Genomic DNA, 20,826 nt, shown 5'->3' with positions numbered 1-20,826 from the left:
TTGAGGCCACACCCCCACACTGGTCCTGCTTCCAACATCAGAATGTTCTTTCCTGGCTGGGTGGAGGAGAAAGAAAGGTGTTTGCATGTAGAAACTAGCCCCAGTGCAAAGAGCTCCACTCTATTTTATCTCTGGCCTCACTCAGCATTGGCCTGCGGCCCCTGGAAGGCTGCTCATAAGAGAATGTGGCCCTCAGTCTGAAAAATGTTCCCCACTTCTGGTTCCTGAATTCATCCTGGAAACCATTTTCCATTGCAAAGTAGGTGCTGCAACAATGTCCTTCACTCACATTCTCAAATGGTGTGTGCAATCTTCAAAGAGTTTCATTTGATGCTCCTCCATGCAAAAATAAATATATTCTCCATGCATGCAAAAGCGAACTTGTCAGGGCAAAGGATTTTAGCATAGCCTTTACACACACACACACACACACACACACACACACACACACACACACCCTCTCTCTGCCTGCTGGCTTTCTATAAGCAGGGACCGGTGAGCATTCCACCCCATTAGCTCCAATCTGCAATCTAAAGGATGTGGTACAGTCTGGAGCTAGGTTTGCCACATCGCCCGCTGCTGTTTGCAAGGACTCGAAGCTTCAATTTTTAATGTGTGGTTTTCCACCGTTCAGGACAAGATCCATAACTATTTAGGGATTCTCGAAGGCCTGTCTTTGCTGGTCTGCTGAGCATTTGGTGGTCAGGTGCAGCTGCAGGCTTCAAAGCGATCCTGTTGTTGCAGAAAAGAAAGGAGAGAGAGAAAGGCAAACAAACAGAGACTCCTAAATAGGTTGTCTAGAGGAGAATCTCCAGGGCAGGCAATATCGGTGTGGAATTTTCATCCCGGCCTGGAGATGACAGTAATATGTAATAGGGCTTCCCTCCCTCCCGCCCAGCCCCAGCCCCACAATATTCTCTAGGATGTTTTGCAAATGAAATTTCAAGAGCTCCTCTTATCTGAAATGCTGTACTCCAGTTGTTGCCCTCAAACATAAAATGTGCATGCCTCGAATCATTTATGGAGAGTACATAAATACTGCAAAGCTGTGATTTCTGCATTGCAAGGGAGTTGGACTAGATGACCAGTGTGGTGTAGCAGTTAAGAGTGGTGGACTCGTAATCTGGTGAACCGGGTTCACTTCCCCACTCCTCCACATGCAGCTCTGGGCAACCTTGGGCTAGTCACACTTCTCTGAAGTCTCTCAGCCTCACTCATCTCACAGAGTGTTTGTTGTGGGGGAGGAAGGGAAAGGAGAATGTTAGCCGCTTTGAGACTCCTTAGGGTAGTGATAAAGCAGGATATGAAATCCAAACTACTACTTCTTCTTCTTCTTCTTCTTCTTCTTCTTCTTCTTCTTCTTCTTCTTCTTCTTCTTCTTCTTCTTCTCCTCCTCCTCCTCCTCCTCCTCCTCCTCCTCCTCCTCCTCCTCCTCCCCCCCCTACAATTCTGTGATTCTATATCATATGTTTCCCTCTCCCAAATAACACCCAAATACATTCTCATATTAATTTGGAAGGAAACCGCACCACCACCAAATTATATATGAGAACACCCTTAATATATGAGATCAGGCACATGTTACAGGCAGTGTGCCAAAACTGAAATGAGGAGTAAATCTTATTCTCCTCCTCCTCCTCCTCCAATGTTAGTCAGAGTAGACCCATTGCATTCCCTGGACATGACTAGCTTAAATCCATTTGCAGAGGGTTGGGCTAGATAACCCTCCACATCCTTTCCATCTCTATCATTCTGTGGTTTTGTTATTCATTCCCAAGGGACTGCCCTGAGTAGAACATGGTTGGCAGCCATCTTCAGAGACCACCAGCCCCCTGCCGCCTGAGGACAGCCCGCTAACAAGAAGCGCTTAGGTGCAAGTCTGTGGTGATGTCAGGGGCCCAGCCCCCTTCCCTGTAGTTCTGAGGGAGCATCTATTCATAATGCTCCAGCCAACAAGATTAATCATTATAAGTACTTTCCCCATTTGTAATGCTTTTAGGTCCTGAAAGTTGCTAGGAGTCCAAGGACAAAGGTTACTCAGAGGTTAAAAGATAAAGTACAAAGATGTGTTTACCATCCCACAGGGTTTTGGTGACAAAGCGAAGGGCCGAATAGGAATGAGTCAGATAAGACTAATAAAAGTATTAATGAAACCTAAGGGAATGCGGACATTTAATTTGTGTTTGAGCATGTGTTTCTTTTAAAGGGGGGAAAAATGAATCCATTTGACTTGATTTGTTGTCACGCTTGAGCAGGAGAGAAAGTGGGGGGTGTTGTTCCTTTGGCTCGGTCATTCATATTCCAGGTCGGAATGATTTAAGCTTGATCAAACAGCCTTTGAGGGAGCTGGAAGCCTCTGCAATGGATAGTAAAATTCAGTTGATGTCTATTTTCTGTCTTTCAGCAGTAAGGATATATCTCTTGAGAGATGGAGGGGTGCACATTTTGTGTTGTTGATGATGATAACTACATTGGTAGAGCTCATCCTGGAGTAATCCTCACAACAGCCTGGCAGTGCAGATCAGTATTCCGTTCCCCTCTAGGAAATGCAGGAACTCCTGGTCAGAGGCTCAGAAGTAGCTTGATGAGTTGTCTAGGAGTGTGTGTACATGAACCTCAGGGTTCTCTCTCAACATGGAAGTGAATGTTGTTGTTGTTTAGTCATTTAGTCGTGTCTGACTCTTCGTGACCCCATGGACCAGGCACTCCTGTCTTCCACTGCTTCCCGCAGTTTGGTCAAACTCATGCTGGTAGCTTCGAGAACACTGTCCAACCACCTCGTCCTCTGTCGTCTCCTTCTCCTTGTGCCCTCCATCTTTCCAAACTTCAGGGTCTTTTCCAGGGAGTCTTCTCTTCTCATGAGGTGGCCAAAATATTGGAGTCTCAGCTTCACAATCTGTCCTTCCAGTGAGCACTCAGGGCTGATTTCCTTCAGAATGGATAGGTTTGATCTTCTTGCAGTCCATGGGACTCTCAAGAGTCTCCTCCAGCACCAATGGAAGTGAATAGGGTGTGCAAAATTAGCCTCTACCCCTGGAAGGCAGTGCGAAGCCCCTGCACTGGCCAGTCCTGGCATGAGGACTAGGAGCTTGGCTGCCTTTCAAATGGGCAATCCCTGCTGCAGTCCAGGCCTCAGCTTCTCGGTACTTTTCCACTTTCTCTAGGGCAGCCTTCGCCACCCTGAGGTCCTCAAATGATGCTCAATTAGAAATACAATCATCCTTGGTCACTGGTTGTGCTGGTTGGGGATTTGTAGTCCAACACAAGCTGAGGAGTCAAGGCTGGGGAAAGCTACTTAAGGTATATTAGGGGTTGGCTTCCTATTTCTACGCAAGGCTGGGTCTTGGCTTGCAGGCTTGTTTGAATATCCCACTGGTCCCAGGGACACTGACAACTGGAATAACAAGATGCAATTGAACCCAACAAAAACAGCAAGTCTTCGGCCCAGGACTCCCCGATAGGCTCCTTGCATAGTTTTGCAAAGCAGTGATCCTCTTCTGATCAGAGCTGGTCAGGGCTTCTAATTTAATTTCCCACAATGCCCCAGAGCAGAGAATTCCCTTCGGTAACCTTCCACAGACCACATGGCAGCTCTGGGTGAGATCAGAAGGAAAAGTGATCAGAGCAATGAATCCATATTTTGCATTTCTACTGCAGGCTAGTTTCACACCCATGGACAGCCCCCTCTCTGTGGCAACTGAGAGCTACAGAGTTCAAGGATACATCCCACCCAGGCAAGAAAAAAAAGGGGGTCCAGCAGGGGTGTGGAGAGCAGCCCAGGGAGAGTCCTGAAGTATTCCCCCTCCCCATCTGGCAACAATTGTATGTTGGTACATTTTAAATGGTGGTTTGTACTATCCACCACCAAGGTGGGTCTTGCTGGGGCTCATGACCCTGGCAGCTGTCCAAGGTGCTGAAGTCAACAGTGCTGGCGCAGGTCCTTAAGCCTGTGCATGCCCTGTACATTTATAGCTCATCTATAAAGCTCAGGACTTCCTCAAAAGAATCCTGGGGACTTTAGGTTACCCTCCACTGATCTGCAATTCCCAGCACTCTCAGCAAACTACAGCTCCCAAGATTCTTTGGGGGGAAGTCATGTGCTTTTAATGTGTGGCGTTTATGCAGCCTAAGTTGAGAGATAATGGCAGCCTAAGGCTGCTTTGTAAGTTCATGGATGGAGCGAGATTGGAACCTGGTATTTCTCAGTTCTTTGCCACTGCATCAGCTACCAAATTAAGGCTTGTCAATCTACTCTTTAACATACAGTTGCACAAATGGATGGGAGAAATGGATTGCTTCATCTCACGTTCAGAACCCTTGAGACCAGAATTTGTCACTTCTTGGATTTATCTTCTAAGATGGCCCTTGCATTTTGAGCTCTGGCCCAAGTATGGGTATAAAGGTGACTTTGCACACAATGTTTTTCTTGCACATCACAATGTTTGCGCTTTGCACACAGTGTTTTTCTTGCTCATTAACTGTTTCCCTGTAATATAAAAGAATGCACCTGTGCACATCACAATGCTTGGAAACTTTAAGATATACCAGTGGTAATGTTTATTCAGGGTAAAGACAATGAACCAAATTCTTTTCCTGAAAATGAGTGGGTGGTGCTTGGAATACCGATTTCTCAATCTGACTTCAAATGTGTATGCTGGGTATAAAATTATATCAGAACTGTCCATACTTGGCTCTGAGAGTTGATTAATCTTTGTGGCCCAATTCTAACTGAGCAAGGGCATGGAGGAGCTAATTGCAAACCTGCTTATTTTCTGAGGCTACCTTGGGTCTGGTGTGTTACTGTAATATGGAATTAAAAGGGAAATATGAAAGACAGAGTCTTTTCATTCCTTTTGTATCTGATGTTCAGGTTGTGAAAGCTGTTGCTTCTGTAAATAAAACTGCACACAGACCCAGTGTGCAGGAGAGAATTATCTGAAGACCCGTGGGAACCTCAAGGTCAGGAATACAAACTTTTCTTTTTTTTAAAAAAAAGTGTGAACCTCAACAAATTACTCAGTGAGATCTGAGCATGCTTAGTTGATGGAATGGAATTGTGCATTTTTCTTTACTGACTGAGACACTGAAAAGAAGCACTCTGCGCTGCAACATTTTGCTGCAGTCCCCCCTTCTTTTACCTACGATTTCTGAACCAAAAGGATATAGCAAACATTTGGTCAGAAATTCTGGGCAGATGTTTGTTTTATCTCCCTCACCCCTTTACTGCTCACAGGCCTAAATATCCTCCCCTGAGAGAAGCATGCTCTGTTGTTGTGCCATGATGTGCCTGGCATATCATGAGAACTGCAAAGTGTTTGGAGAGTCTCTGATGGCAAAGGCCCATTAAAGTGCAGAGTTAGATTCCTGGAATTAGTAGTAGTTAGATTAAGAAATGCAGCTCTGGAATTAGCAGAAATGTCTAACGATGCCAAGGTAAGGGACAAAATATCAGGGTAATTGCTCCCCGGGGCATCAAGCGAAAACAAGACAGAGGAAATGACTAAGCGTCTGTATGCCATTAAAACAAGAGCATGGCACTGCCTGGATTAATTGTGAGCACTCAAATGTTGAGGCAGGCTTTTAGATGGGAGAGGACTCTGTCTTCCAAAGGGTATATTGATGAGAATCAGCTCTATATAACCAGATTTTCTCTGCAAAAGGCCGCCACCCCCACACCCCAGCCGCCTTGCCAAGTGGCAGGTTAGCTGGAAACTGCCAAACACATTCTCTGCTTTTATTGCGGATTTCATTTGCTGATGTGTTCTGAATCTGTACATCCCTATGTCAGAACTTTCCTTCCCAACCTCACCTCGGGTCTTACTCCATTTCCAAAGCCATGGCGCTGGTGCTGTTTTGAAGCCTTCACACACACACACCAACTCTGATTTAGGAATGATAAGGGATGCAGGTGGTGCTATGGGTTAAACCACAGAGCCTAGGACTTGCCGATCGGAAAGTTGGCGGTTCGACTCCCCACGACGTGGTGAGCTCCCGTTGCTCGGTCCCTGCTCCTGCCAACCTAGCAGTTCAAAAGCACGTCAAAGAGCAAGTAGATAAATAGGTACCGCTCTGGTGGGAAGGTAAATGGCGTTTCCGTGTGCTGCTCTGGTTTGCCAGAAGCGGCTTAGTCATGCTGGCCACATGACCCGGAAGCTGTACGCCGGCTCCCTCGGCCAATAAAGCGAGATGAGCACCGCAACCCCAGAGTCAGTCATGACTGGACCTAATGGTCAGGGGTCCCTTAACCTTTAAGGGATGTGATCCCCATGAATTCCAACATGAGCTGACCTGATCTTTACCTAACATGCAGAATGGAAGATAGTTATCCTTTGCGCTTTGTGCAAAATTCAATTTCTTTGAATTTTGCAACGCAGTTCCCAGCTAAGTAGACAGGCAGGTGGGTGCTGGCTGAGGTCAGGCGAAGTTTGGCGGGGCAGTGCCCCAGTTCCCCTTATGGGCCACAGATAAGGTTCCTTCCTATGTAAGGCACAGTAGAATTCTCTGGCGCAAAACCCACACAGCAGGGAGATCCCAGAAGCATCACCTTTGCTCCCAAAGCACATACCTAGGCCATACCTAGGGGAATTTTACCTACCTTTCTCATAATAATGACAATGCATGCCCAAAAGTTTGGAATCTGATTGAGAAAATATATGCTTTAACAACAACAACAACAACAACAACTGAGGACCGAAATGTGCCTTTGATTTGAACCTAGGAAAAAAATGTGCGCCACGTTCCAAGAATTTATAGCGGCTCCCATTGCTTACTCTTGTTAATCTTTCAAATATATGTTGTTGTTGTTGTTGTTGTTGTTGTTGTTGTTGTTGTTGTTGTTGTTGTTGTTGTTGTAAGCATAGGAGGGGGGAGGCTGGAAAGCAAATAACTGAAAGCCCCTAACTTGGAGGGACAGCTCAGGGCCCCCGACAATGCATTGCTGCACAAGTTTTAAATAATAAGACATGACAACCCAGCCTCTGACATTAGTCACTGTTTTCTTTTAATCCTGCTGCCCAGCAAGGAAATGCTGTAAATCTGAGGTACTGACCCATGTCTACACATTTACCAGATAGTCACTGATCAAAGATTTATTTATTAGCCCAGGCATGATTGATTTATATGAGTTTTGTTTGAGCAAGTTAATTGCAAACGGCAACTTGGGATGCACACATTACAATGTGAAGGAACCAGGTTACTAACCTCCTCCTGCCCAACCCCAACCCCCAACCCGCTTACTGTTAGGGGCAGTGATAACGTCATGGCAGCGATAACATGTTGACTTGCGTCTGGATCAACAGTGTGACTCTTTGGGATGCCTTACCCAGGAGAGATTAAATGGTCCCTGCCATTAATAATCTACTCAGCAAGGAGCCAGGGGTTTTAGCAATGTCAGGTGAGAAGAGATATTTCCCTTCCTGGGAAAGTCTAATATTTAAACTGTTGTTTAAACTGGGAGGGGGGGGGAGAGAATCGCTATGCAACCATGATCTCAGGAAGAATTTTCTCCGTGGCCTTCGGGATTTGATGAGAGGTTCTAAACTCCAGCAACTGACTTGTTGAGTTTTAAAATTAAGTATCTTTTGCTTATGGTTACAAAGCTAATGGAGTTTGGCACGCATTATTTCAAAAAGTTCTGACGAGCTCCTTCAGGTTCATCGTGTCTATGTTGAAAGCAGGGGAGCCAGTAGCTTTCCAGATGTTGCTGGATTACAACTCCCATCAGTCTGATCAATGTTCAGGAATGATGGGAGCTGTAGTCCAGCAATTTCTAGGTGGCTACAGGTTCCACACCCCTGGGTTAAGCTATACAAAAAGCTATTGAAGAAGCAATAAGCTTTTAGGCATCCCTTGACAGTAAACTGTCAGTAGGCCACTATTACATTTCATGTAAGTTAAGAATAATGACCATATTCATTTCTATTTGTGCTTAGGAGCAGAGGGGGGCGGGAAGCTAGAGGGGGGAAATGATTGGAGCAACAAATGTAAATTTTACCTGTATCCTAGGCTAGTTTTTGCACACAGACAAACCTCTTTATATTTGTCATGAAGACCAGCAGGAAGCGTTGAGTACAAGGAGACATTCCAGCCAGGCAAAAACTCTCAAGAAGGCTTCAAAGTTGGGATAGTGAGTGGGTGGTCTGGGAAGAGTCTCAAGGGCCAGACAGAGTGGCTGGGGGGGGGGGGCATGTGGCCCACAGACCCACCATTGGCTTAAAGTGAAGAATAATCTTCAGATACATTTTCTCAGCGCAATCCTGAAAGGTAAAAGTGCTGCTCTCAACCACAGTGGCAACCTCCACACTGCTCACACCACTAAGGGACAACCTAGCCAGATGGGCAGGGTTTAAATAAATTATTATTATTATTATTATTATTATTATTATTATTATTATTATTATTATTATTTTATTAGCCTGATGCATCAATGAGTAACAGGCAGCTGCCATTACTCATACAATCCCCTGTAGAAACATAGTCTTTTCTGCCACCATCCTTCTCGAGGAAACCTACCTGCCCATCTCCAGGTCTACTGGAGAGAAATAGGGAGGGAGACAGAGCCATCCACTGACATACGACTTAATTTGCACTTCTCGAGAACCAAAACACAGGTATCTTTCAAAATTCGCACTTCTGCAATGCAGTTCTCCCACCAAACAATATGCACATATTGCGGGAAAACACACATCTTAGGCCGCATCTAGACACATCAAAGAAACATTTAAGTTTAAAGCGTTGTAAATTTAAACAGGGAAAACTGGTAGAGAAAAGCAGAACTCCACTTCGCCATCTGGTGGCAGAATGTTGCATCGCACATACAATGCATATAAACCGCTTTTTCTTTACCAGTCTAAGCTGAGCGCTTAGTGAAAATAACATACATAAAATGCATTATATCAGAGAAAATTGCTTTCAGGGATGGGTTTGTCATTCCAAACCGCAGGCAACTATGTGTTACTTAGAAGAAATTCGCACTCAAACGCCATCAGATTTTCACAAGGATTTCTCAGAACAAACACATTGGCAATCACTACAGAAGTAGGGAGAACTGAACTGAACACTGGGGAAAAGAGAAGCTGAAATTGGCAGGTCTGTGCATCCCTATATCCGAGCCAAATTAATCTGGAAAACTATGCATGTGTTTATCCCACGCAATGAAGATTCTGGGAAGGATTTCTAAGATTCAGGGGAGGACTTGCAAAGGAAAGCAGGCGTTGAAGGCCCAACGCATGCACAAACACACCCTGAAATTAATCAGGAGAATGGCAGTGAGATGCCTGAGGATCCCTTTGGAAGTCCCAGCCTTCTTAGGAAAGGATTTCAAAACAAAACAAGACCCAGAGCCATAGTAGAGCTCCACTAATTACCGCTAAGAACCGACCACTTTGGAGAGCCACACACTGCGGCTTTTCTCCTGGCTGACAGACAACTGTCAGCTGGGCAAGAGCTACTAATTAGTAATTGATAAATATAAGTGCGCTGTCTTCCCGGAGTAGAGTACCACTTGATGATAGTAATTAATTGTTCATTGATTCCCATAGGCTGACGTGAGGTCTGCTCAGCTGCTTCTGCGCCTTTCTCATTTGTAGATAGAGGTGAGCATGCCTGGCACGGATGCTCCTGGCTCTCAAAGTTTCTCTTTTTTTTGGGGGGGGGGAGAGACTTTGCACAGGAGATCATTCTAAATGGAATTTAATTAAACGCAGGAAGCATGTTTGATGCTGATTCTCCATGGGTGAATGTCAGGGGTGCCAACTTCTATAAAATATTGAGGGGCGGGGGGGGGGGGCAGGTAAGCCCTGCCCCACATAATCGATCACAAGATGCGGTGTGCACTCACCATTTGAATGGCAGTACTCATGAACTGGGGGGGCAGCCCCCTCAAATATTTTATGGAGGGGCCAAAGGGACCTCGGCCCCTAGGAGTGGGCTCCTATGGTAGAACCTTTCTTCCATGTGTGGGGTTCCTCAAAATCTCCTGGGGGAGGTGAGTGAAAAGACAGAACCTGCTTAAAAGAGAACTCTAACTAGAATTTTGTTAGGGATGCGGGTGGCGCTGTGGTCTAAACCAGTGTTCCCCAACCTTGGGCCTCCAGCTGTTTTTGGACTACAACTCCCATCATCCCTCGCTAGCAAGACCAGTGGTCAAGGATGATGGGAATTGTAGTCCAAAAACAGCTGGAGGCCCAAGGTTGGGGAACACTGGTCTAAACCACTGAGCCTCTTGGGCTTGCCGATTGGAAGGTCAGCGGTTCGAATCCCTGCGGCGGGGTGAGCTCCCGTTGCTCGGTCCCAGCTCCTGACAACCTAGCAGTTCGAAAGCACACCAGTGCAAGTAGATAAATAGGTACCGCTCCAGCAGGAAGGTAAACGGCGTTTCCGTGCGCTGCTCTGGTTCGCCAGAAGCGGCTTAGTCATGCTGGCCACATGACTGGCTGTACGCCGGCTCCCTCGGCCAATAAAGCGAGATGAGCGCCGCAACCCCAGAGTCATCCGGGTCCTTTACCTTTAAACTAGAATTTAAATAAATACAGGAATCATGTTTGATCTTGGTCCTTCATGGGCCAATGTCAAGGTTACTCTTCCTGACATGCGAGTTTTCTGTGTGCAGGGTTTCCCAAAGTTTGCCAGAGGAGGGAAGCAAAACGGGAGACCCTGCACAGGAGAACCTACATAAATATGAGCCTGAAGGTGGCTCAGCTGGTTGGAGCATGGTGCTGATGATGCCAAGGTCGTAGGTTTGATCCCCGTATGGGACAGCTGCATATTCCTGCATTGAAGTAGTTGGACTATATGATCCTCAGGGTATCTTCCAACTCTATAATTCTATTCTTATATGTGGAAATTAATTTAATACAGGAAGCATGTGTGATGTTGACTCCCCCACTCAAGGTTAGGCTGGAAACCTTCTTCCTGACATGCTATTTCCCATGTTCCAGTCTCCTCCAACCTTCTGGGGGAGGCAGGCAAGAGGGGAGAAACTTCATAGGAGTTCACTGTAAATGGGATTACCGTGAACCACAAGAATCACAAATGCTGGGCATCCATGGGTTTAATGGTTCTAGGGCTAGGGGGGTCTTCCAGCAGGAAACCTCTTAAACGTTAAGCCCCCTTAACCTAAGTGCACACGAAGAATTATGTCACGCTGCTCTCTGATTTCCATTTTCAGTCTGGGGACGCTAGCAAGTTCCTGGCACTGCCACCTTCTGCCACCGGCTTTGTGCCCATGCAACTAAAGAAGATCAGCAAAAACAAGATCACTGTCTGTTGACATCCTCAATATATCTTCGGTGATGCTCTCTTTTTTTCTTGGCAAGATTCACAAGCAGAGTCATTGCAGGTATTGCCAAATATATGTGTGTGTGTGTGTGTGTATATATATATATATATATATATATATATATATATATATATATATATGCTTTCGTAGATTTTCACGGGTACAGGAATGCAGGTTTTGGTGTCCTCGGGTGTCTTCCCGTGTAAAAGTTGTATATATATATATATATCTGTAATGATTATAGGGGTTGCTCGTGCGTAAGCTGCCGCCACTCCTGGCTAGTGTGCCTGGTTAAGCCTTTTCTGTCTGGACAGCCCTTCACTTCATGGCTGTTTCAGTCGCTAGCAGAATCCGTCAGTGGGCGTTTCTTAAACCTTTTCCAGCATAAAAGCTGTTTGACTCCAAGTCTCCTCCTACTCTCTCTGCGCGGAAGTCTTCTGCGCAGAGAGGGTGTGGGTAGCGGAGGACCCATGCTCTCCTCGCTGGTCTCCGGCGAGGAGTCCTGGAGCCCCCTCGCCGATTCTCCCACCTGCCCCCCTTTATCCCTGGTGTTACGCTCATTTCCTTCCCCAGCTGATGAGCTGCCTCTCTCCCTGCTGCGCCCTTCTCCAGCATCGCTAGGGAGCCTTGCCTCCACCTCTGGCTCCGATGTCAGTTCCCTGACAATACCCAAGGCTACAATCCTTCTCTCTCCAGGCACAGAGAGTCCCATGAGGATATTCTGTGGTTTGAACACTTTATTGATTTAGGATATGTTTGTTGCTGGGCCAAAATCCCTCCTTCTCAGTTTTGCAGTCCAATCACAGTCGGAAAAAGGGGGCATTTTGTGGAATTTTCTCCTCGCTCCTTTTAGCCCTGGGGCCAGTCCACCATCCCTCAGACCATGTGGTGGGCCGGACTATATCTTGGGGGGGGGATATGAATGAATTCCTGTGCCCCACAAATAACCCAGAGATGCATTTTAAATAAAAGCACACATTCTACTCATATAAAAACACCAGGCAGGCCCCACAAATAACCCAGAGATGTATTTTAAATAAAAGGACACATTCTACTCATGTAAAAACACGCTGATTCCCGGTCCGTCCACTCTCCCTCTGGGTTGCCTTCTGGGTTGGGAAGCCAAGAACGCAGCCGACCCCCATCCTGCCAACCTCACCTGCTACAGGTGAAATGGCCAAATGGCCAAACTGCAATCTTCAAAAACCATGCCTAACTCCTGAAATAAAGTTCTTTTATCGCTTGTGCCATATACTGCAGCGGGACAATAAGAATGGCTTGAGCAACTCGCCACAGCTCTTACACGTATTTTCAGGAGGAGCTGAGACTATCAATCTATTTTCGCTTAACAATTAAATTTGCCTTCAGAAGGGTTCCTGAGGGCACATACCAGTGTGTCCATTATGTTATTACTGCTAATTTCCACTGAATAAGCCAAAATTAGAGGCCACTTGCCACCAGAAATGACTGAAATGTTATGGAAAAACTGAATCAGAGTGAAGCAGGTAAGTAAAATGCTTTAAAACAATCCATCTGATTTTTTTTTTGTGTGTGTGTGTGTGTGTGTGTGTGTGTTTCTGTATAAAAAAAATCATCTACCTTTCCAGTGGAACTATTTTGAGCTCTCTTCTTCAGAAGCACGGGGGAAAGCCAAACTTCTGTGCTTTCTAAAAAGGAAAGCTGTGGTCAGGTCTGTACATTATTACTGAGAGAAAGCTCGGTATAGCCTTTCCTTGAATAGCTTTTCTAGGTTATTGCTGTAACATGAAGCAATGACAGTTGCTCCAGCGGTTGTCAGGAACGACACTTTATCTAACCAGGAACATGCAAATCCCTTCTGAGAAATGTTACTCTTATCAAGACTGCCGTGACCTCCCTTGGAACTCTCCAGCACCTTCATCTGAGAAACAATCTCCAGAGTTTGCTCTGAGTTTTGTTTCCATCAGGAAGATCTCACCCCAATGGCTACATGCATACACAAGCACACACACACCCTGACCTTATTTCAGACTTACTCGGCTTTTGTTTGGCTTCCCTTTCAAATTTGTTGGGTGTGTTCATCCAAAATTTGCTTCAAATTTCACAATAAGGCTTTGTGTGCTACCAGCGTGCCAGAGAGATGGGGAGAGGGAGAGATAATGTTTCCCTGCTTCCCTCTTTCTCACTGCTGCCACTGCCCAAGCCAGGTAAATGTTGTTGAAAACAGGGGTAACCCACACAATGCCTTGCAGATCGTGCCTTGCAGGAGTTGTGGTTGGCACCCGTCCATCTCAAGAGACAATGTGCCTCCAGGGGTGAAGTCAAACCGCTGCTAAATTGAATCTCACCTGTTTCTTTTTATTATTATTATATTTATTACTTTTCCAACAATTTAAACACTACAAAAAAGAACAAAAGAAGAAGGGGGAGAAAAGAACAATACAATACAATATAAAAACACTACATAACACTAACACATTAAACTAACAAAACAAAACAAAAACAGTTTAAAACACATCAAACAATTTCAATAAAATCTCACCTGTTTCTATTTACGCATCCCCACTTTAGATTAGTTGGGATTCTAAATAATGAGCCCATACTCGGATAAATTCTTGCAAATTTCCTCATTTTGGAATTATCCCCACATTTCAGAAGCATGTCTACCATTCTTCTGCTCAACTCAAAGAAACTAAAAAGGACCAGAGGCAGCAGACGAGAACGGCATGATCCCTCGTTTTTTACACCATGGTAGGTAGGACGCGGGTGGCGCTGTGGGTAAAAGCCTCAGCGCCTAGGGCTTGCCGATCGAAAGGTTGGCGGTTCGAATCCCCGCGGCGGGGTGCGCTCCCGTTGCTCGGTCCCAGCGCCTGCCAACCTAGCAGTTCGAAAGCACCCCCGGGTGCAAGTAGATAAATAGGGACCGCTTACTAGCGGGAAGGTAAACAGCGTTTCCGTGTGCTGTGCTGGCTCGCCAGATGCAGCTTTGTCACGCTGGCCACGTGACCCGGAAGTGTCTCCGGACAGCGCTGGCCCTCGGCCTCTTGAGTGAGATGGGCGCACAACCCTAGAGTCTGTCAAGACTGGCATGTATGGGCAGGGGTAGGTAGGTAGAGAGAAACTGAACACCTCTTTTAGGATAGTTCCCAAGTAGTGGCGCACCAGTCTTGCGGTGGCAAAATACACCCCACATCTCCTTTTTATTTGTATTGGAGTAAGTCATGTGAAACAGTGTCAAAGGCCTTACTCTGTCAATTTAATAAAGTCAATTTATGGTACCTATAAATCTTCTAACCAGCTGGGATGAGGAGGGAAGGCGGAAGGCTGAGTGGATGGTGATAAAGTCGTGACATGGTGGCAAATCTTCTGCTTGGCACCCCCAGGGAATTGAATCGTCGCCTGCAGTGTACCCCCTCCCTATGTGAACCATGCACAACCTGTGGTTCTGTGTGCCCCTCCCAGTCCATGTGAACTGTGCTCAGTTGACCTGTGATTTGCTGTGATGAGATCCTTTATCTCTGTGAGAAAATGCCCTTCAGAATGGTTGTTGGAGGCCAAAAATGCCTTTTTACCCAACTTAGACTGTTACACCAACTATGCCCCTGTCTAGAGCTGTCAGACCGGGCTTTAGTTATTCATACACCGATAACACACAAGCTTGGCTACCGTAAAGCATTTGCTCCCTCCCCCTTTTAAAAAAAATATTTTTATTCGGTTCTACATTTAACATTTGCATTCACATGTAAATCATAATCATATACACATAGGATTCTCTGAATCCCTAGACTTTCCTCCATCCCTTCATGGGTTCCATAGTTATTCTTATCCAGCTGCATCGTATAATGTTCTTAATATTTCCTTAAATCCAGAATGTGGCAGCTAGACTGGTGACTGGAGGTGGCTGCCGAGACCACATAACACCAGTCTTTGAAGACCTACATTGGCTCCCAGTATGTTTCCGAGCACAATTCAAAGTGTTGGTGCCTACCTTTAAAGCCCTAAACAGCCTCGGTCCTGTATACCTGAATGAGCATCTGCCCAGACACTGAGATACAGCTCCAAGGGCCTTCTGGGGGTTCCCTCACTGCGAGAAGCAAAGTTACAGGGAACCAGGCAGAGGGCCTTCTCTGTAGTGGCACCCGCCCTGTGGAACACCCTCCCACCAGATGTCAAAGAGATAAACAACTACCTGACATTTAGAAGACATCTGAAGGCAGCCCTGTTTAGGGAAGTTTTTAATGTGTGACATTTTGATGTATTTTTAATCTTTGCTGGAAGCCACCCAGGGTGGCTGGTGAAACAAATCAATAAATAATAATAATAATAATAATAATAATAATAATAATAATAATTACTACTACTACTACTACTACTACTACTACTACTACTACTACTACTAAATTCTTACCATAGTTTGCCATGAAGCATTTTCAATATGATTCATTTAGCGAAACCTGTGACTAGGACTGGGCAATATCTGGTTTTCAACATTGTGTTATATTGCCAGCTAAACATTGCAGCATACTGACATATGACAATGTGGAACTATGTAGAGGCATTGGCGGGCTTGACAGCTTTCCCCACATTGTGATTTTTGCATCGCACACACACATGCCATGATTTGCGATACATTGCCAGGTCAAAAATTATGAAACTGGTATCATGATATGGACTTCAAACTGGTTTTGGAAGATATATCACCCAGCCCTAACATGCACATCAACATATCATGATTTGTGATAAATTTCCAGGTCTAAATTTAATAAGACTGATATCATGTTATGGATTTCAAATCGCTTTTGGACACTATATCAATATATCGCCCAGCCCTACATGTGACTCTTTGGGTGCTAGTGGGAGCCAGAAAGTCAGTTTTTATTTCTGCATGTAAACACTCAAAATGTATTTCTGAGGGTTTACTAGCCATAATAATAATAATAATAATAATAGTTTATTTATACCCCACCCATCTGGCTGGGTTTCCCCAGCCACTCTCGGTGGCTTCCAACAGAATATTAAAATACAATAGTCTATTAAACATTAAAAGCTTCCCTTAACAGGGCTGCATTCAGGTGTCTTCTAAAAGTCTGGTAGTTGTTTTTCTCTTTGACATCTGGTGGGAGGGCATTCCACAGGGCGGGTGCCACTACCGAGAAGGCCCTCTGCCTGGTTCCCTGTAACTTGGCTTCTTGCAGTGAGGGAACTGCCAGAAGACCCTCGGCGCTGGACCTCAGTGTCTGGGCAGAACGATGGGGATGGAGATGCTCCTTCAGGTATACTGGACCGAGGCAACAACCTTGATTGTGGATACAGTGATATCTGCACACAACAGGCTGGTCACATACCCAGAGCTGTAGCTAGGTGATCTTGCGCCTCTGGCAGAACCGTCCCGATTGCGCCCCCTAGCCATGGACAAATTAGCTCTTTTTTCCACCTCTCCTCCAACCCCACCCTCCACCCATTCAATCCACCCTCTATTTAAAACCTTTTCTTATGAGGCAATAATTTTATTTATAGACATATTTATGGACATATTTTTAGCCGATTTTGCACCCCCCCTTGGCTGTACCCCTGGTGGGGGACCACCTCTCCACCCCCTAGCTATGGCCCTGTACACACCCCTTGTGTGCGGCTGCGCAAGTTTTGTACTCAGAATGTGTTAGGGTCCTACACAACAGCTACAGGCCCTGATGGATTGGCCATCAGACACCTATACAGTTCAAGTCATGAATGCAAGGCGTGTTCTCTTGCGAGGGCATTTTATATATATATAGGCATTCTCTCCTCAGGTATTCTTGGGCATTCGCAACATGGCTTGATAGGCTCGCTCTGTCCCGCCGCAGAAATGTCAGATATAATGGGAAAGAAAAAAGGATAATAAGAAAGAAACTTGGCTGAAGCCACCGATATGGACCTCATTCTCCTAGTCACTTCAGGATGTTCCAGTTCATTAAGCAAGCTTGAATGCGAAGGGCACAACCTCTGCTTCTGCTGTTCTGCCACTGTCCCCTGGGTACTTTCCATCAAAAGAAGACCTCGGAGAGAACAATGCGTTGTCAGTGAGGATATCAGCCGCCTTCACATTTGGCAGCTGACTTGTCCTCACGTCCTATCTGTTCTTCAAATATCTGAAACAGAAACCCCCAGGTCATAAAGGTAAAGCTAGATTTGGGGAGGCATTTATTATTACATTCATACCTCGGGTTACGGCCACTTCAGGTTGCGTTTTTTCGGGTTGCGAACCACCAAAACCTGGAAGTACCAGAACAGGTTACTTCCGGGTTTCGGTGGTTGCGCATGCGCAGAAGCGCTAAATGGCGCTTTGCGCATGTGCAGAAGTGCTAAACGGCGTTTTGCGCATGTGCAGAAGCGCCAAATCACAACCCGCATGTGCGCAGACGCGGGTTGCGAACGCTGCGGGTTGCGAATGTGCATCCCGCTCAGATCACGTTCACAACCCAAGCGTCCATCGTAGTATTATTACAGTAGTACCTCAGGTTACATATGCTTCAGGTTACATACGCTTCAGGTTACAGACTCCACTAACCCAGAAATAGTACCTCGGGTTAAGAACTTTGCTTCAGAATGAGAACAGAAATTATGTGGCGGCGGCACAGTGGCAATCTGTAACCCGAGGTACCACTGTACCTAGTCATGTCTGGATTCTTATTTTTACAACTTTTCATTCTGGAATTTGCAACCCCATTAGTCTTCTCTTTTTTCCTCTTTGCTAGGTAGGTCAGCAAGTTTAGGGGTAACTTACCTCTTGTTAGACAAAGTTCCTGGAGTTTCATTTGTGGCAGAAAAACTGAAATCAGAAAATTGAGGCAGAGAGGAAAACCATCAAGCAGAGAGTGAAAGGACATCCTGATTTTATTGTTCCAGGTATTGTCCGTGGGGTGGAGGAGGCATAAGTTTTGTGGTTACTTACTATTGTAATTTATTTGTATGCTGCTCTTCTATATAGTAATTGTATCCGTAATGTTCCTAATTTTGATCTATAGACTGCACTAGTAAATCGATCAGTAGGCAAAATCACATAATTATTTGCTGTTGATGGGGACAGAGAAACATGAGGAACCTATGCATATAAGTTTGATGGAGTGTTACAAGGAGAAGGAGGAAACCAGCTCAAGACATTTTGCTACCTGAAGCGAAGCGCAAGATAATAATAATAAATAATATTTTTTTTATTTATACCCCGCCCTCCCCAGACAAGACCGTGCTCAGGGCGGCTAACAACCAATAATAAAAACAAGTTGATTAAAATACAATATTAAAAAAAGATTAAAATACAACATTAAAACATTAGGGTGCAGCCTCTTCATAGGAGGAGAAAAGAAAGAGAAAGAGGGGGAGGGGGAGGGAATCAAACTGATTCTAAGCCAAAGGTCAGGTGGAACAACTCTGTCTTACTGGCCCTGCGGAAAGAAATCAGATCCCACAGGGCCATGGTCTCATGAGACAGAGCGTTCCACCAGGCCGGAGCCAGTGTTGAGAAGGCCCTGGCTCTGGTTGAGGCTAATCTAACTTCCTTAGGGCCCGGGACCTCTAGGGTGTTGCTATATATGGACCTTAAGGTCCTCCGTGGGGCATACCAGGAGAGGCGGTCCCGTAGGTACGAGGGTCCTAGGCCGTGAAGGGCTTTAAAGGTCAAAAGCAGCACCTTAAATCTGACCCTGTACTCCACCGGGAGCCAGTGCAGCTTGAAAAGCACTGGGTGAATATGCTCCCATGGCAAAGACCCCGTGAGGAGCCTCGCTGCAGCATTCTGTACCCGCTGGAGTTTCTGGGACAGCTTCAAGGGCAGCCCCGCGTAGAGCGAATTACAGTAGTCAAGCCTGGAGGTGACCGTCGTCACCTGTGTCAGCATCCTTTAGGGGTTGAGATGCCAACTGGCTAGCCCTCAGCTGGATCATGCCCTTCCAAGCCGTGACAATCCCCCAATCTCTGGTGTGATGTAAATCAGCGACTCGTACTTCAAAGCCTGAGCACACTATATTAGCAGAGCATACTGCGCAAACAGAAGTGGTGTGAGGCTTGCGGAAGTGTACTAACAAGCTACAGATTTATTAAGCCTAAATCAGGACAAAGAAAACATGTCGTCTCTCTTTCGTCTCGTCAGAGAGAGAAGCAAAAGCTATACACAAACGGAAGTTCCCAGCAGACTGTGCTGGGATGTAAACAGACATGTGACACGCAACAGTTCCATGTCTGTAACTAAAGGTGGAATGGAATTTTCCAACATCCTGTCCCAATTCCATGTACAGAGCAGATGGATCCCTTCAGCAATAGGGATAGTGCAACATATTCTACTGCACTTGAGGGCTGCACGGCTAGCTTATAGAGTGAGCTGGCTACTTCACTTGACCCAGGGGTATATGCTTTCCCTAATGATAGAGCTGGAGCTGAATTGCAAACTTATAAGGCAGACCCATGTCTGATATTGAAGTTAGTGTTGTGCTTAAAAACTGTCCTGGTGGATTTTTTCTTTGCCTTGCTCCTGAAGCAGCAAAGGTGTGTTTGCGAGTGTCCTTTCTAAGTATCGCCTAAACACAGGAAGCACTCCAACCACTGTACCATACTGTCTCCACAGGAGGTTAGTGAGTGAGTGCCTCTGGCATCCAGGAATGGGAAGCCGGACTGAATCGACTTGCTATTTCCCTTTCAAACTCCCTTGTTCCCTGTACATGTGAGTTCATCATTCTCAAGGATTGGAAGGCGTATCAGCGGCTGGTTTTAAGCTGATGTGAATAGGATTTCATTAATTCACTCCTCCTGTAACTTTTGCTTTAAATTTTCTAAGGAATTTGAGAAAAGGAGAAGGGGGTGCGCCGATATATACAACCCACAACATATTCTTGGTGTCACTTCAGTTTTTCATCAAGATATGCTTGGGGCAATATTGTATTTCACCAGATCAGCTGGAACAGGCTGGGGGATGGAGTCAGAGTACCAATTTCATTTCTTTGTCATAGAAAATGAACATGCTTCTTTCTCCCCCCTTTTCTTTCTCTCCCTCCCGCTGCCCCGCAACCTCCCAATACTGCTTCTTATCTTCAAGATACCAGTAGAGGCCATGTTTGTGTAATTAAATTAGGGTTAATGGGCAGCCCAAAATCGTAATAAAGAAGATTTTAGAATTGTGCATCCTTTCCCACAACATTAATTTTATATCATGCTTTTATGTCTGTACGAGTAATTAAGTTAGGGAACATGTAAGGAACTCTGAAGAGACAAGCTTTGTGGAACCACACAAGTCGGGCTGTAGCCAGACCACATTGTCATGGGAGTCACGGAAACAGAGCTCTTAAACCATCTTCTATGATTGCTGTAGTTTCAGCAATCCTGATGTCATTTTATCCTCGCTCGGCAGTTGAGGAGGTTATAGGCAGGTGCAATCTCTGGAAGGATTGGGAAAGTACAGAAAGCTAAACATCTTTTAAATGTGGGAGCTGACAAGCAACTAGCTAGAAGATTATACGCCCGTCGATTCCTTGCGGTTTGGAAACACACACACAACACACACACACACACACACACACACACACAGTCCCTCCACCACCAAG

This window comes from Podarcis muralis, chromosome 11 (genome assembly GCF_964188315.1).
Source record: "Podarcis muralis chromosome 11, rPodMur119.hap1.1, whole genome shotgun sequence".
NCBI lineage: Eukaryota > Metazoa > Chordata > Lepidosauria > Squamata > Lacertidae > Podarcis > Podarcis muralis.
The sequence above is the reverse complement of the archived record's forward strand: the minus strand, read 5'-3'. Positions refer to the sequence as shown.